The sequence below is a fragment of the Lissotriton helveticus genome, chromosome 4_1 (genome assembly GCF_964261635.1).
Source record: "Lissotriton helveticus chromosome 4_1, aLisHel1.1, whole genome shotgun sequence".
Lineage (NCBI taxonomy): Eukaryota > Metazoa > Chordata > Amphibia > Caudata > Salamandridae > Lissotriton > Lissotriton helveticus.
This window is the reverse complement of record NC_136063.1, coordinates 93664104-93681184: the sequence shown is the minus strand read 5'-3', so window position 1 is coordinate 93681184 and position 17081 is coordinate 93664104.

Genomic DNA, 17081 nt, shown 5'->3' with positions numbered 1-17081 from the left:
GCATACCTCTCCTGACTGGCCAACGCTATGTGTGGTGGTACAGTCACCTGGATCTGTGGAACCCCTGAGGAGGCATCAAAGGGATTATTCCTGGCCTTCCTATCCATTCTTTCCCTAGGAGCGGCAGTCTCAGCACGAGATGTAGCCAACTCATGTTGCACTAAAACCAAAGCCTGCATCACATCGTCTAAAGTAGCCATCTTTAAACCACCCCCTGACCGGGAGGAGAAAAATTTGTGGGTACATGATTCTGTCACGAAGTCGAGCTCCTCTGAATCAGGGTGATGCTTAAAGGGGTCCACCTCCTGATTTCCCCATACTCTGACTAATCATACAGACACAGAGCATAGAGGTAATCAAGCGAGGGATAGGAAAGGGAGGGAGGAGCAAAGGAAGGGATACCTATAGCAAGAAAATACAAGGGTTAAGTACAGGAAAATTACTAGCTACTCTCATTCCTTCTCGCTAAGTACATGACACACACCTCTAGCGATGAGATTCAGAGATGGACCCTTCCTGTGCTTCTCTGCGTAATAAAATGCTTCTTTTTATTGCAAGGGTCATACGCTCCCTATAAACAAAAGCAGAGGTTATAGACACCACCATCTATTCATGCCATAAATCCATCAAACAGAACCGACCCCATACATACCCTATATCGCACTCCCCTTCTTTTTGTTCTAACCAACTTCAGTAACAGCCAAAGCAAATGAGCAAGTTCAAAAAGAGGAATTATCAGTAACCAAGGATCCTCCCAGAAAGTAAGATAATTTCCTCACAAGGTTCAAAATTAAAGAAATACTCCACAGGAAAATCAGCTGATCTAGCAATCCAGTACGTTTCCTTGTGGAGATTCAGTAGTTAATGATAATAAGAAACAAACAAAAGCACACAGTCAAGAACCTAGTCCATCCAACCTGGATGTCTAAGCTTACCAATACTCCAGAGCCTCTCGCAGATCAATGTCCCAGAATCCAGAGGTTTCCACTGCTGCATCCAAAAAGGGAAATGCTCACCAGAGAAGACACGGTGAAAAGACCAGGATTCTTCCGTTTGGGAACAGCTGAGTGAACTCCGACCTTGTATCCACAGAGGAGTCACATCGGACACTAAATAGGCAATACCCTCCCCGCTGCAGCCGCAAGCGGGAGGGCTATTCCAGCCGGGATGGAAAAGGACTGTAAACAGGCGGCTGCCGGGGGGAAAACTGCAGCGGTTAGCTACCGCTCCCGGCAGCGGATCCTTTCCCAGTACGCAGCATGCCGGAAAGAGGATCAAAGTGAATCTGCTAAGCCGAGCAGGAAAAGCAACAGGCAATGCGGTCTTCCCAGCCGGGAGACCGCAGAAACAAAGCACCAGATTGCCGCGGGAAAACTGAACGAGCGGCACACCACTCCACAACGAGTTCCAACTTCGGAAGGAGAATCACGTACGCCGCAGCTAGTGCGTCACGTGATTAAATGCTATTGGTCCTTCCCAGAAAGCCTTCTGGGAAATGTAGTCCTGCAGTCTGTAAGTGAGGTAGGCGCCGATGTCAATTCCTGACATCCCCTGTATATGACTCTGTGCAATTAGTAATGTGGCAGAGCATCATAACGTGTTATGGAAATTAATTCCACCATCAGAAGCCCCATCATGCATCTCTATAGTGAAATTGCTGTATCTCCGTGTAAAGAGCTGTTACAAGATTTAGGAATATCTGTGCCTCTATCTCAAGCGTTAAGACATCAGTGTGTGGTCAGTTTTCGTTCTCTATAGAAAGTTCTTTAGAACTTTATATACAGCACTGTCGGATCTGCAAGAGTGACTGTTACTGTACGTAAAGCTATAGCTATCAGTAAGGGCTCACCGCTGCTTCAAACAGAGATCCATCTCATCAGTAATCAGAGTTTTATATTACAAAATATTAAACTATGCATCCTTATTTTGTCAAAGGGTTTTTGTATGTACAGAATGATGAGAGCACACCGATGTCAGGCAGGGCTACTGACACTTCCGGGATCACATTTTGTCTTAACAGAAACTAAATTCATCCTGGAGAGCCAGACAACGACAACAAAAACAACAACAATGAGTCCAAAAACAACAATTAGTCCAAAAACAGCAAGTACTACTCTTGGTCCCTTTTGCAAAGTAAAGGGGGCTATTGAAGATGGAGTGTGCAGAGTTATCAATCAACTTGCAAATGGCACCTGTCAAGTGATCGAGAAAGCTGCCGATGGCATCTGTGAAGTGGGCGGAGCACTTGTTGGTTTAAGTTGCCATTTGATTGGAGCAGTGGAGAGCATATGCCCTACCTCGACCCCTAAAAGAACACCTGACGCTAACACACCAAGAAACCATTCTGCAATCACACCCTCAGTAGCACCATTGTTTACAGACCACTTTAAGACAATTATCAACACAACAACTTCTGCATCAGAAACTGTGACTACTTCTTCAACTCCATCTATTGCACTCATGACAAGACAACATCCTGATACAGCTGGTAAAGTAGCAATCATTTGCATTTTATCAATGTTATATTCAGCGCATTCTAGAATACAATGAAATCAAAATTCAAATGTCACCCTGGGGGCTTAAACATTAGGGCAGGTGCAGCTTCCATATCCCAGATTTTAGAGCCTGGAGAGAGAGCAGGGTAGACTGATGTTACGGAAGTGCAGCCATGGGGATGTAATTATGGCAGTGGTCCATCTTCAGCAAAGTACTGTTGTGGAAGATTGGAGACACAGTGGATGAGTTATAAGTGTGTCTTAGTTACTAGCAAAGCCATGTCAGGTGCATCATGCTAGCTCCCCCCTCACCCAGGGAAAAAAGCCCTGCATACTATTCCGGCTGTAGCTGTCTGTAGGAAATGTAGATGGAAAAGAAGGTGGAGACTTAACGTGTGTGTCTCTTCCCTCTCTGCTAGGATAAGTACTGGAATATGTGGCTCTAGTATCAAATGGATCCAAAGGGTCTGTATTATTTGTGCCATCGCAGCCTTTTCCAATAGTAACCACTTCTCTGGTTTGAAGGGGAAAGTGGTGTACATGTAGAACGCACACCTTGAACCAAGTTAAAGGAGTGTGCAGCAAGTGTTCCTCCTATTGTCAATGAATGGCTTACGAATATTTAACACAAGTAATAGGGTACTTGGCTTTAATTTGAATGTTTCCTCAAAACCTTTCACTTTAGGTCAACACGGAATAAAGGCAAGAAGCAAAATTAACATCATTCCTACAGATTGCCTTGTGAGAAATGTGAAGTATCTCCACTGCCCTGTTTAGAACTCTCTTCCTAGCATAGGTGATCCCCGTTGTTTTTCTATTAACAGATTAATTCACCTTTACAAAACTCAAGGGAACATCTGCAACAGTGTTTGTAATTGTGTCTCCTTAGTTCAAAAAGGGATCAGTAAGATCTTTCACATCTGTCATGGATCACAGCTGCTCCATTACAGAGGTTTAAAACATCACAGAGGGATGACATGTGCTCTATATAGAGCTCTGTAAAACATGTTTTGGATCTTGCCACCAAGTAGAGCCCTCTTTCAGGTCAGTAAGGAACCACTCCTGCTTGGAATATTGCTCTGACCGAACACGAATGGTCACTGTTGTTCTGTATAGAGCCCGTTCCAAATCACTGAGGGGGTCACCGCTGCACAGTATAGAACTCTGTCGGATCAGTAAGTGGTCACCGCTGCTCAGTATAGAACTCTGTTGGATCAGTAAGGGGTCACTGCTGCTCAGTATAGAACTCTGTCGGATCACTAAGGGGGTCACTGCTGCTCAAAATAGAACTCTGTCTGAACTGTAAGGGGTCACTGCTGCTCAGTATAGAACTCTGTCTGAACAGTAAGGGGTCACTGCTGCTCAGTGTAGAACTCTGTCTGAACTGTAAGGGGTCACTGCTGCTCGGTATAGAACTCTGTTGGATCAGTAAGGGGCCACTGCTGCTCGGTATAGAACTCTGTCTGAACTGTAAGGGGTCACTGCTGCTCGGTATAGAACTCTGTCTGAACTGTAAGGGGTCACTGTTGCTCAGTATAGAACTCTGTCTGAACTGAAAGGGGTCACTGCTCCTCGGTATAGAACTCTGTTGGATCAGTAAGGGGCCACTGCTGCTCAGTATAGAACTCTGTCTGAACTGCAAGGGGTCACTTTTGCTCAGTATAGAACTCTGTCAGATCAGTAAGGGGTCACTGCTGCTCAGTATAGAACTGTGTCTGAACTGTAAGGGGTCACTGCTGCTCAGTATAGAACTCTGTCTGAACAGTAAGGGGTCACTGCTGCTCAGTGTAGAACTCTGTCTGAACTGTAAGGGGTCACTGCTGCTTGGTATAGAACTCTGTTGGATCAGTAAGGGGCCACTGCTGCTCGGTATAGAACTCTGTCTGAACTGTAAGGGGTCACTGCTGCTCGGTATAGAACTCTGTCTGAACTGTAAGGGGTCACTGTTGCTCAGTATAGAACTCTGTCTGAACCGAAAGGGGTCACTGCTCCTCGGTATAGAACTCTGTTGGATCAGTAAGGGGCCACTGCTGCTCGGTATAGAACTCTGTCTGAACTGTAAGGGGTCATTCCTGCTCAGTTTAGAACTCTGTCTGAACTGCAAGGGGTCACTTTTGCTCAGTATAGAACTCTGTCTGAACTGTAAGGGGTCACTGCTGCTCAGTATAGAACTCTGTGTGAACTGTAAGGGGTCACTGTTGCGCAGTATAGAACTCTGTCAGATCAGTAAGGGGTCACTGTTGCTCAGTACAGAACTCTGTCAGATCAGTAATGGGTCACTGCTGCTCAGTATAGAATTCTGTTGGATCAGTAAGGGGTCAATTCCTGACATACTCTGTATATGAATCTGTGCAATTAGTAAAGTGCCAGAGCATCATAACGTGTATGGAAATTGATTCCACCATCAGAAGCCATATCATGCATCTCTATAGTGAAATTGCTGTATCTCTGTGTAAAGAGCTGTTACAAGATTTAGGAATATCTGTTCCTCTATCTCAAGCGTTGAGACATCAGTGTGTGGTCACTTTTCGTTCTCTATAGAAAGTTCTTTAGAGCTTTATATACAGCACTGTCGGATCTGCAAGAGTGACTGTTAGTGTACGTAAAGCTATAGCTATCAGTGATGGCTCACCGCTGCTTCCAACAGAGATCCATCTCATCAGTAATCAGAGTTTTATATTACAAAATATTAAAGTATGCATCCTTATTTTGACAAAGGGTTTTTGTATGTACAGTATGATGAGAGCACACCGATGTCAGGCAGGGCTACTGACACTTACGGGATCTGCTAAAAACCATCACATTTTTGTCTTAACAGAAACCAAATTCATCCTGGAGAGCCAGACAACGACAACAAAAACAACAACAACGAGTACAAAAACAACAATTAGTCCAAAAACAGCAAGTACTACTCTTGGTCCCTTTTGCAAAGTAAAGGGGGCTATCGAAGATGGAGTGTGCAGAGTTATCAATGAACTTGCAAATGGCACCTGTCAAGTGATCGAGAAAGCTGCCGATGGCATCTGTGAAGTGGGCGGAGCACTTGTTGGTTTAAGTTGCCGTTTGATTGGAGCAGTGGAGAGCATATGCCCTACCTCGACCCCTAAAAGAACACCCGACGCTAACCACCAAAGAAACCATTCTGCAATCACACCCTCAGTAGCACCATTGTTTACAGATCACTTTAAGACAATTATCAACACAACAACTTCTGTATCAAAAACTGTGACTACTTCTCCAACTCCATCTATTGCACTCATGACAAGACAACATCCTGATACAGCTGGTAAAGTAGCAATCATTTCCATTTTATCAATGTTATATTCAGCGCATTCTAGAATACAATGAAATCAAAATTCAAATGTCACCCTGGTGGCTTGAACATTAGGTCAGGTGCAGCTTCCATATCCCAGATTTTAGAGCCTAGAGAGAGAGCAGGGTAGACTGATGTTACGGAAGTGCAGCCATTGGGATGTAATTATGGCAGTGGTCCATCTTCAGCAAAGTACTGTGGTGGAAGATTGGAGGCCCAGTGGATGAGTTATAAGTGTGTCTTAGTTACTAGCAAAGCCATGTCAGGTGCATCATGCTAGCTCCCCCCTCACCCAGGGAAAAAAGCCCCGCAGACTATTCTGGCTGTAGCTGTCTGTAGGAACTGTAGATGGAAAAGAAGGTGGATACTTAACTTGTGTGTCTGTTCCCTCTCTGCTAGGATAAATACTAGAATATGTGGCTCTAGTATCAAATGAATCCAAAGGGTCTGTATTGTTTGTGCCATCGCAGCCTATTCCAATTGTAACCACTTCTTTGGTTTGAAGGGGAAAGTGGTGTACATGCAGAACGCACACCTTGAACCAAGTTAAAGGAGTGTGCAGGAAGTGTTCCTCCTATTGTCAATCAATGGCATACAAAAATTTAACACAAGTGATAGGGTACTTTGCTTTAATTTGAATGTTTCCTCAAAACCTTTCACTTTAGGTCAACATGGAATAAAGGCAAGAAGCAAAATTAACATCATTCCTACAGATAGCCTTGTGAGAAATGTGAAGTATCTCCACTGCCCTGTTTAGAACTCTCTTCCTAGCATAGGTGATCCCCGTTGATTTTCTATTAACAGATTACTTCACCTTTACAAAACTCAAGGGAACATCTGCAACAGTGTTTGTAATTGTGTCTCCTTAGTTCAAAAAGGGATCAGTAAGATCTTTCACATCTGTCATGGATCACAGCTGCCCCATTACAGAGGTTTAAAACATCACAGAGGGATGACATGTGCTCTATATAGAGCTCTGTAAAACATGTTTTGGATCTCTGCCACCAAGTAGAGCCCTCTTTCAGATCAGTAAGGAATCACTCCTGCTTGGAATATTGCTCTGACCGAACACGAATAGTCACTGTTGTTCTGTATAGAGCCCGCTCCAAATCACTGAGGGGGTCACTGCTGCTCAGTATAGAACTCTGTCGGATCAGTAAGGGGTCACTGCTGCTCAGTATAGAACTCTGTTGGATCAGTAAGGGGTCACTGCTGCTCAGTGTAGAACTCTGTCAGATCAGTAAGGGGTCACTGCTGCTCAGTATAGAATTCTGTCTGAACTGTAAGGGGTGATTGCTGCTCGGTATAGAACTCAGTCTGAACTGTAAGGGGTCACTGCTGCTCAGTATAGAACTCTGTCTGAACTGTAAGGGGTCACTGTTGCTCAGTATAGAACTCTGTCAGATCAGTAAGGGGTCACTGCTGCTCAGTATAGAACTGTCATATCAGTAAGGTGTCATTGCTGCTCTGTACAGAACGCTGTCGGATCAGTAAGGGGTCACTGTTGATTAGTAAAGAACTCTGTTGGATCAGTAAGGGGTCACTGCTGCTCAGTATAGAACTCTGTCGGATCAGTAAGGGGTCACTGCTGCTCAGTATAGAACTGACAGATCTGTAAGGGGTCACTGCTGCTCAGTATAGAACTCTGTCAGATCAGTAAGGGGTCACTGCTGCTCAGTAAAGAACTGTCAGATCTGTAAGGGGTCACTGCTGCTCAGTATAGAACTCTGTCAGATCAGTAAGGGGTCACTGCTGCTCAGTATAGAAATGTCAGATCTGTAAGGGGTCACTGCTGCTCAGTATAGAACTCTGTCAGATCAGTAAGGGGTCACTGCTGCTCAGTATAGAACTATGTTGAATCAGTAAGGGATCACTGCTGCTCAGTATAGAACTCTGTTAGATCAGTAATGGGTCACTGCTGCTCAGTATAGAATTCTGTTGGATCAGTAAGGGGTCAATTCCTGACATACTCTGTATATGACTTTGTGCAATTAGTAAAGTGCCAGAGCATCATAACGTGTTATGGAAATTGATTCCACCATCAGAAGCCATATCATGCATCTCTATAGTGAAATTGCTGTATCTCCGTGTAAAGAGCTGTTACAAGATTTAGGAATATCTGTTCCTCTATCTCAAGCGTTGAGACATTAGTGTGTGGTCACTTTTCGTTCTCTATAGAAAGTTCTTTAGAGCTTTATATACAGCACTGTCGGATCTGCAGGAGTGACTGTTAGTGTACGTAAAGCTATAGCTATCAGTGAGGGCTCACCGCTGCTTCCAACAGAGATCCATCTCATCAGTAATCAGAGTTTTATATTACAAAATATTAAAGTATGCATCCTTATTTTGACAAAGGGTTTTTGTATGTACAGAATGATGAGAGCACACCGATGTCAGGCAGGGCTACTGACACTTCCGGGATCTGCTAAAAACCATCACATTTTTGTCTTAACAGAAACCAAATTCATCCTGGAGAGCCAGACAACGACAACAAAAACATCAACAACTAGTACAAAAACAACAATTAGTCCAAAAACAGCAAGTACTACTCTTGGTCCCTTTTGCAAAGTAAAGGGGGCTATTGAAGATGGAGTGTGCAGAGTTATCAATGAACTTGCAAATGGCACCTGTCAAGTGATCGAGAAAGCTGCCGATGGCATCTGTGAAGTGGGCGGAGCACTTGTTGGTTTAAGTTGCCGTTTGATTGGAGCAGTGGCGAGCATATGCCCTACCTCGACCCCTAAAAGAACACCCGACGCTAACACCCAAAGAAACCATTCTGCAATCACACCCTCAGTAGCACATTTGTTTACAGATCACTTTAAGACAATTATCAACACAACAACTTCTGCATCAGAAACCGTGACTACTTCTCCAACTCCATCTATTGCACTCATGACAAGACAACATCCTGATACAGCTGGTAAAGTAGCAATCATTTCCATTTTATCAATGTTATATTCAGCGCATTCTAGAATACAATGAAATCAAAATTCAAATGTCACCCTGGTCGCTTGAACATTAGGGCAGGTGTAGCTCCCATATTCCATATTTTAGAGCCTGGAGAGAGAGCAGGGTAGACTGATGTTACGGAAGTGCAGCCATGGGGATGTAATTATGGCAGTGGTCCATCTTCAGCAAAGTACTGTGGTGGAAGATTGAAGACCCAGTGGATGAATTATAAGTGTGTCTTAGTGGCCAGCAAACCCATGTCAGGTGCATCATGCTAGCCCCCCTAACCGAGGGATAAAAGCCCCGCAGACTATTCTGGCTGTAGCTGTCTGTAGGAACAGTAGATGGAAAAGAAGGTGGAGACTTAACTTGTGTGTCTCTTCCCTGTCTGGTAGCATAAGTACTAGAATATGTGGCTCTAGTATCAAATTCACCCAAAAGGGTCTGTATTATTTATGCCATCGCAGCCTATTCCAATAGTAACCACGTCTCTGGTTTGGAGGTGAAAGTGGTGTACATGCAGAACGCACACCTTGAACCAAGTTAAAGGAGTGTGCAGGAAGTGTTCCTCCTATTGTCAGTGAATGGTTTACGAATATTTAACACAAGTGATAGGGTACTTTGCTTTTATTTGAACGTTTCCTAAAAACCTTTGACTTGAGGTCAAACAAGGAATAAAGGCAAGAAGCAAAATTATCATCATTCCTACAGATAGCCTTGTGTGAAATGTGAAGTATCTCCACTGCCCTATTTAGAACTCTCTTCCTAGCATAGGTGATCTCTGTTGATTTTCTATTAACAGATTACTGCAACTTTACAAAACTAAAGGGAACATCTGCAATAGTGTTTGTAATTGTGTCTCCTCAGTTCAAAAAGGGATCAGTAAGCCCTCTCACATCTGTCATGGATCACAGCTGCTCCATTACAGAGATTTAAAACATCATAGAGGGATCACATGTGCTCTATATAGAGCTCCGTAAAACACGTTTTAGATCTCTGACACCAAGTAGAGCCCTCTTTCAGATCAGTAAGGGATCCCTCCTGCTTGGAATATTGCTCTGACTGAACACGAATGGTCACTGTTGTTCTGTATAGAGCCCGTTCCAAATCACTGAGGGGGTCACTGCTGCTCAGTATAGAACTCTGTCGGATCAGTAAGGGGCCACTGCTGCTCAGTATAGAACTCTGTCCGATCAGTAAGGGGTCACTGCTGCTCAGTGTAGAACTCTGTCCGATCAGTAAGGAGTCACTGCTGCTCAGTATAGAACTCTGTCCGATCAGTAATGGGTCACTGCTGCTCAGTATAGAATGATGAGAGCACACCGATGTCAGGCAGGGCTACTGATACTTCCGGGATCTGCTGAAAAGCATCACATTTCTGTCTTACCAGAAACAAAATTCATCCAGAAGAGCCAGACAACAACAACAACAGCAAAAACAACAACTAGTCCAAAAATGACAATTAGTCCAAAAACAGCAAGTACTACTCTTGGTCCCTTTTGCAAAGTAAAGGGGGCTATCGAAGATGGAGTGTGCAGAGTTATCAATAAACTTGCAAATAGCACCTGTCAAGTGATCGAGAAAGCTGCCGATGGCATCTGTGAAGTGGGCGGAGAACTTGTTGGTTTAAGTTGCCGTTTGATTGGAGCAGTGGAGAGCATATGCCCTACCTCAACCCCTGAAAGAACACCCAACGCTAACACCCCAAGAAACCATTCTGCAATCACACCCTCAGTAGCACCATTGTTTACAGATCACTTTAAGACAATTATCAACACAACAACTTCTGCATCAGAAACCGTGACTACTTCTCCAACTCCATCTATTTCACTCACGACAAGTCAACATCCTGATACAGCCGGTAAAGTGGCAATCCTTTCCATTTTATCAATGTTATATTCAGCGCATTCTAGAATACAATGAAATCAATAATAAAATGTCACCCTGGTGGCTTGAACATTAGGGCAGGTGTAGCTCTCATATCCCAGATTTTAGAGCCTGGAGAGAGAGCAGGGTAGACTGATGTTACGGAAGTGCGGCCATGGGGATGTAATTATTGTAGTGGTCCATCTTCAGCAAAGTACTGTGGTGGAAGGTTGGCGACTCAGTTGATGAATTATAAGTGTGTCTTAGTGGCCAGCTAACCCATGTCAGGTGCATCATGCTAGCTCGCCCCTCACCTAGGGAAAAAAGCTGAACAAACTATTCTGGCTGTAGCTGTCTGTAGGAACAGTAGATGGAAAAGAAGGTGGAGACTTAACTTGTGTGTCTGTTCCCTGTCTGGTGGCATAAGTACTAGAATATGTGGCTCTAGTATCAAATGAACCCAAAGGGTCTGTATTATTTGTGCCATCGCAGCCTATTCCAATAGTAACCACTTCTCTGGTTTGGAGGGGAAAGTGGTGTACATGCTGAACTCACACCTTGAACCAAGTTAAAGGAGTGTGTAGGAAGTGTTCCTCCTATTGTCAATAAATGCCATACGAATATTTAAACAGAAGTAATGGGGTGCTTTTTTTTTAATTTGAACGTTTCCGCAAAACCTTTCACTTTAGGTCAACACGGAATAAAGGCAAGAAGCAAAATTAACATCATTCCTACAGATAGCCTTGTGAGAAATGTGAAGTATCTCCACTGCCCTATTTAGAACTCTCTTCCTAGCATAGGTGATCCCCGTTGTTTTTCTATTAACAGATTATTGCACCTTTACAAAACTAAAGGGATCTGCAGCAGTGTTGGTAATTGTATCTCCTCAGTTCAAAAAGGGATCAGTAAGCCCTCTCACATCTGTCATGGATCACAGCTGCTCCATTACTGAGATTTAAAACAACATAGAGGGATCACATGTGCTCTATATAGAGCTCCGTAAACACGTTTTGGATCTCTGACACCAAGTAGAGCCCTCTTTCAGATCAGTAAGGGATCACTCCTGCTTGGAATATTGCTCTGACCGAACAAGAATGGTCACTGTTGTTCTGTATAGAGCCCGTTCCAAATCACTGAGGGGGTCACTGCTGCGCAGTATAGAACTCTGTCGGATCACTAAGGGGTCACTGCTGCTCAGTATAGAACTCTATCAGATCAGTAAGGGGTCACAGCTGCTCAGTATAGAACTACGTTGGATCGGTAAGGGGTCACTGCTGCTCAGTATAGAACTGTGTCGGATCACTAAGGGGTCACTGCTGCTCAGTATAGAACTCTATCAGATCAGTAAGGGGTCACTGCTGCTCAGTATAGAACTCTGTTGGATCGGTAAGGGGTCACTGCTGCTCAGTATAGAACTCTGTCGGATCAGTAAGGGGTCACTGCTGCTCAGTATAGAACTGTCACATCTGTAAGACGTCACTGCTGCTCGGTATAGAACTCTGTCAGATCAGTAAGGGGTCACTGCTGCTCAGTATCGAACTCTGTCGGGTCACTAAGGGGTCACTGCTGCTCAGTCTAGAACTCTGTTGGATCAGTAAGGGGCCACTGCTGCTCAGTAAAGAACTCTGTCTGAACTGTAAGGGGTCACTGCTGCTCAGTATAGAACTCTGTCTGAACTGTAAGGGTTCACTGCTGCTCAGTATAGAACTCTGTCAGATCAGTAAGGGGTCACTGCTGCTCAGTATAGTACTCTATTGGATCAGTAATGGGTCACTGCTGCTAAGTATAGAATTCTGTTGGATCAGTAAGGGGTCACTGCGGCTCAATATAGAACTCTGTTGGATCAGTAATGGGTCGCTGCTGCTTAATATAGAACTGTCAGATGTGTAAGGGGTCACTGCTGCTCAGTATCGAACTCTGTTGGATCAGTAATGCGTCACTGAGGGATCATTACTGCTCAGTATAGAACTCTGTTAGATCAGTAAGGGGTCACTGCTGCTCAGTATAGAACTGTCAGGTCAGTAAGGTGTCACTGCTGCTCAGTATAGTACTCTGTTGGATCAGTAATGGGTCTCTGCTGCTCAGTATAGAATTCTGTTGGATCAGTAAGGGGTCACTGCTGCTCATTATAGAACTCTGTTGGATCAGTAATGGGTCACTGCTGCTCAGTATAGAACTCGGTCAGATCAGTAAGGTGTCATTGCTGCTCTGTACAGAACTCTGTCGGATCAGTAAGGAGTCCCTGTTGCTTAGTATAGAACTCTGTTGTATCAGTTGTATCAGTAAGGGGTCACTGCTGCTCAGTATAGAACTATCAGATCTGTAATGGGTCTCTGCTGCTCAGTATAGAACTCTGTCGGATCAGTAAGTGGTCAATTCTGCTCAGTATCGAACTCTGTTTGATCAGTAATGCGTCACTGCTGCTCAGTATAGAATACTGTCTGATCACTAAGGGGTCACTCATGGTCAGTATAGAACTCTGTCGAATCATTAAGGTGTCATTACTGCTCAGTATAGAACTCTATTTATACCAAAAAGGGGTAACCCTGTGTCCCTCAGAACCTGGGCATGTATGGTTAAAGACAAAAGTGGTTCCGTCGGGTCAATCAATTGCTTTTACGTGAATAAAATTCAAAGTATTCCAATTATAAGTGAAGGAGTGACTATTGGTGAACAAAGAACCCTCCGGGAACAGTCACAGTCACCATCTGTCTCCTTGGAATATTAATTCAGAACTCTGACCGCCAAAATATTTTCCCTTGCCCTTTTTCCCATGTATAATTTTGTATATATTTGTAAATAAGTGTCACTGAAATTGTTGCACTATTCACTTTGTTCACCAATAGTCACTCCTTCACTTATAATTGGAATTGAAGTGGAATGAAGTAATTCCGGTATTTTAATGTGACTTTATCTTTTCATAAAAATACTTTGAATTTTATTTGTTGTCAGAGAGGTTTTCTCTTATAAAATTTGTTTGTTCTTATAATTTGTTTTTTCTTAAAACTTGTTACTTTCTGTTATGAGCTAACCTAGCCATCACGTAAAAGCAATTGATTGACCCGACGGAACCACTTTTGTCTTTAACCAACAGTATAGAACTCTGTCATATCGGTAAGGGGTCACTGCTACTCAGTATAGAACTCTGTCTGAACTGTAAGGGGTCATTGCTGCTCAGTATAGAACTCTGTCAGATCGGTAAGGGGTCACTGCTGCTCAGTATAGTATTCTGTTGGATCAGTAATGGGTCTCTGCTGCTCAGTATAGAATTCTGTTGGATCAGTAAGGGGTCACTGCTGCTCAGTATAGAACTCTGTTGGATCAGTAATGGGTCACTGCTGCTCAGTATAGAACTCTGTCAGATCAGTAAGGTGTCATTGCTGCTCTGTACAGAACTCTGTCGGATCAGTAAGGGGTCCCTGTTGCTTAGTATAGAAATCTGTTGTATCAGTAAGGGGTCACTGCTGCTCAGTATATAACTCTGTCGTATCAGTAAGGGATCATTGCTGCTCAGTATAGAACTATCAGATCTGTAAGGGGTCACTGCTGCTCAGTATATAACTGTCAGATCAGTAAGGGGTCACTGCTGATCAGTATAGAACTGTCAGATCTGTAAGGGGTCACTGCTGCTCAGTATAGAACTCTGTCAGATCAGTAAGGGGTCACTGCTGCTCAGTATAGAAATGTCAGATCAGTAAGTGGTCACTTCTGCTCAGTATAGAACTCTGTTGGATCAGTAATGCGTCACTGCTGCTCAGTATAGAACACTGTCTGATCACTGATGGGTCACTCATGGTCAGTATAGAACTCTGTTGAATCATTAAGGTGTCATTACTGCTCAGTATAGAACTCTGTCAGATCGGTAAGGGGTCACAACTGCTCAGTATAGAACTCTGTTGGATCAGTAAGGGGTCACTGCTGCTCAGAATAGAACTCTGTCGGATCAGTATTGGGTCACTGCTGCACAGTATAGAACTCTGGCAGATCAGTAAGGTGTTATTGCTTCTCTGAATATAACTCTGTCGAATCATTAAGGTGTCATTGCTGCTCAGTATAGAACTCTGGTAGATCAGTAAGGGGTCACTGCTGCTCAGTATAGAACTCTGTTGAATCAGTAAGGGGTCAATGCTGCTCAGTATAGAACTCTGTTGGATCAGTAATGGGTCACTGCTGCTCAGTATAGAACTCTGTTGGATCAGTAATGCGTTACTGCTGCTCAGTATAGAGCACTGTATGATCACTAAGGGGTCATTCATGGTCAGTATAGAACTCTGTCGAATCATTAAGGTGTCATTACTGCTCAGTATAGAACTCTGTTAGATCAGTAAGGGGTCACTGCTGCTCAGTGTAGAACTCTGTTGGATCAGTAAGGGGTGACTGCTGCTCAGTATAGAACTCTGGCAGATCAGTAAGGTGGTATTGCTGCTCTGAATATAACTCTGTCGAATCATTAAGGTGTCATTGCTGCTCAGTATAGAACTCTGTCAGATCAGTAAGGGGTCACTGCTGCTCAGTATAGAACTCTGTTGAATCAGTAAGGGGTCACTGCTGCTCAGTATAAAACTCTGTTGGATCAGTAATGGGTCACTGCTCCTCAGTATAGACCTCTGTTGGATCAGTAATGCATTACTGCTGCTCAGTATAGAGCACTGTCTGATCACTAAGGGATCATTACTGCTCAGTATAGAACTCTGTTAGATCAGTAAGGGGTCACTGCTGCTCAGTATAGAACATTGTCAGATTAGTAAGGGGTCACTGCTGCTCAGTATTGAACTCTGTCGGATCAGAAAGGGGTCACTGCTGCACAGTATAGAACTCTGTCAGATCAGTAATGGGTCACTGCTGCTCTGTATAGAACTCTGTCGTATCAGTAAGGTGCCATTGCTGCTCTGTACAGAGTCCTGTCCAATCAGTAATTGATCACTGCAAATCTGTAAAGACCTCTTTCTGATCAATAATGGATTACTGCTGATCTGTATAGAGCTCAGTCTAAACAGTAAGTGATCACTGTTGATCTGTGTAGAGTGCAGTCCACACACATAGATTTATAGTTGCTCTACACAGAATTCCAAAACATAGGTAATAACTCATTTTTACCCTGTCACGAAGTCAAGCTCCTCAGGATCAGGGTGACGCTTAACGGGGTCCACCTCCTGATTTCCCCATACTCTGACTAATCATACAGACAAAGAGCATAGAGGTAATCAAGCGAGGGATAGGAAAGGGAGGGAGCAGCAAAGGAAGGAATACCTATAATGAGATAATACAAGGGTTAAGTACAGGGAAATTACTAGCTACTCTCATTAATTCTCGCTAAGTACATGACACACACCTCTAGTGATGAGATTCGGAGATGGACCCTTCCTGTGCTTCTCTGCGTAATAAGATGCTTCTCTTATTGCAAGGGTCAAACACTCCCTATAAACAAAAGCAGAGGTTATAGACACCACCATTTATTCATGCATAAATCCATCAAACAGAACCGACCCCATACATTCCCTATAGCGTACTCCCCTTTTTGTTCTAACCAACTCCAGTAACAGCCAAAGCAAATGAGCAAGTTCAGAAAGAGGAATTATCAGGAACCAAGGATCCTCCCAGAAAGTGATATAATTTCCTCTCAAGGTTCAAAATGAAAGAAATACTCCGCAAGAAAATCAGCTGATCCAACAATACAGTACGTTTCCTTGTGGAGATTCAGTAGTTAATGATAATAAGAAACAAACAAAAGCAGACAGTCAAGAACCTAGTCCATCCAACCTGGATGTCTAAGCTTACCAATACTCCAGAGACTCCAGCAGATCAATGTCCCAAAATCCAGAGGTTTCCACTGCTGCATCCAAAAAGGGAAATGCTCACCAGAGAAGACACGGTGAAAAGACCAGGATTCTTCCGTTTAGGCACAGCCGAGTAAACTCTGACCTTGTATCCACAGAGGAGTCACGTCGGACACTAAATAATCAATACCCTCCCCGCTGCAGCCGCAAGTGGGAGGGCTGTTTCAGCCGGAATGGAAAAGGACTGTAAACAGGCGGTTGCTGGGGGGAAAACTGCAGCGGTTAGCTACCGCCCCAGGCACCGGATCCTTCCCCAGTACGCAGCACGCCGGAAGGAGGATCAAAGCAAACCTGCTAAGGCAAGCAGGAAAAGGAACAGGCAATGCGGTATTCCCAGCTGGGAGACCGCAGAAACAAAGCACCAGATTGCCGCGGAAAAACTGAACAAGCGGCACACCACTCCACGAGTTCCAACTTCGGAAGGAGAATCACGTAGGCCGCAGCAAGTGTGTCACGTGATTAAATGCTATTGGTTCTTCCCAGAAAGCCTTCTCGGAAATGTAGTCCTGCAGTCTGTAAGTGAGGTAGGCGACGATGTCAATTCCTGACAGTACGCCCTCCTCCCAAGCGCCTCCTAGCACCCGGCTTCCCAGGGTACCGAGAATAGAACAAGTGTAC